Below are 2,074 nucleotides of genomic sequence, written 5' to 3'. Positions count from 1 at the left end.
TCAAAAATGGTTTGTTAGAATAACATTAGTTATTAATAGAAATTTCATATTAGAAAATGAAGTTGCCCTTATTGACAGTGGCGCTGATTTAAACTGCCTTCAAGAAGGAATTATTCCCACTAAATATTTTGATAAAACTACCCAATCTCTTACCCAAGCTGGAGGAGATAAACTCACAGTTAATTATAAACTGTCTAATGCTTATATTTGTAACAAAGATATTTGTTTACCCACTCACTTTATTCTTGTAAAAAATTTAACTCATAGAATTATATTAGGAACTCCCTTTCTGCATAAAATTATGCCTTTGATTAATGTTGATCAAAAGGGAATTACTTCCATTATTAATAATAAAAGAATTACTTTTGAATTTATTACTGATCCTCATACTAGGATGATTAATGAAGTTAAAGATATTCTTCTTAAAAAAGAAAAACAAATTTGTTTTCTTAAAGAAGAAGTGGATCTATTAAACATCACTTCTCAACTTAAAAAACCTGAAATTCAAAATCAAATTAAATTAATTGATCAACAGTTTAGAGAAGAAATATGCAATGATTTACCTAATGCCTTTTGGGATAGAAAGAAACATGTTATTTCTTTACCTTATCTTGATGACTTTAACGAAAGTCAGATTCCCACTAAGGCTAGGCCTGCTCAAATGAATCATGAGTATTTGGATTTATGCAAAAAAGAGATAGAATCTCTTTTAGAGAGAAAATTAATAAGAAAGTCCAAGTCTCCTTGGAGCTGCACAGCTTTTTATGTCAATAATGCTGCAGAAAAGGAACGTGGGGTTCCTAGACTCGTTATTAATTACAAACCACTTAATAAAGTGTTAAAATGGATTAGATATCCTATTCCTAATAAAAAAGATCTTTTAGATAGATTAAACAATGCTTTAATCTTCTCTAAATTTGATATGAAATCTGGTTATTGGCAAATTCAGATTAATGAATCTGATAAGTATAAAACAGCTTTTACCGTACCTTTTGGACATTATGAATGGAATGTCCTTCCTTTTGGTCTTAAAAATGCCCCTTCTGAATTTCAAAATATTATGAATGATATTTTTAATCCTTACACAGAATTTATAATTGTTTATATTGATGATGTTTTAGTTTTTTCAAAAACTATAGACCAACATATTAAACATTTGAAAATATTCAAAGGATTAATTAAGCATAATGGATTAGTAATATCTGGTCCTAAGATGAAACTCTTTCAAACAAGGGTTAGATTTTTAGGACATGAAATTGACCAAGGAACTATAGTTCCTATACAAAGAAGTATTGAATTTGCTTCAAAATTCCCTAATATTATTACAGATAAGAAACAATTACAAAGGTTTCTTGGTAGCCTAAATTACATAGCAGATTATTATGAAAATCTAGCTAAAGATACGGCAATATTACATGCTAGGCTTAAAAAGAATCCTGGCCCTTGGACTGAAAAACATTCTCAGGCAGTCCAAAGAATTAAAAATAAAGTGAAATGTTTGCCTTGTTTATCTCTTGCTAATCCAAAGTATTTCAAAATTGTTGAAACTGATGCTTCAGACTTAGGCTATGGAGGAATTCTTAAACAGGTTATACCTGAAACATCCAAAGAAGTTTTGGTTAGATTTACTTCTGGAAAATGGAATCCAACACAAGCAAAATATTCAACTATCAAGAAAGAAATGCTTTCTATTATAAAATGCATTTCAAAATTTCAAGATGATCTTCTTAATAAAAAATTTTTATTAAAAATTGATTGTAGCTCAGCTAAATCAATTATTGAAAAGGATGTTAAAAATCTTGTTGCTAAGCAAATTTTTGCTAGTTGGCAATCGCAATTATCTATGTTTGAATTTGATATTCAACACATTAAAGGTGAAAATAATTCACTTGCTGATTATTTAACCCGTGAATTTTTGCAGGGAAAAAATGATGACCCCATATAGGGGTAGAGGCCGCGGTTATGGCCGTGGTGGGAGAGGGAGTAACAAAATGTTACCCCAGCCAGAATCAAACATTCCTCTAATAGGGGATTGGACTACCGTCTACAAAAGTAGAAAAATGCAGCAATTACC

Source organism: Lathyrus oleraceus, chromosome 3, assembly GCF_024323335.1.
Source record: "Lathyrus oleraceus cultivar Zhongwan6 chromosome 3, CAAS_Psat_ZW6_1.0, whole genome shotgun sequence".
Taxonomy (NCBI): Eukaryota; Viridiplantae; Streptophyta; class Magnoliopsida; order Fabales; family Fabaceae; genus Lathyrus; species Lathyrus oleraceus.
The sequence above is the reverse complement of the archived record's forward strand: the minus strand, read 5'-3'. Positions refer to the sequence as shown.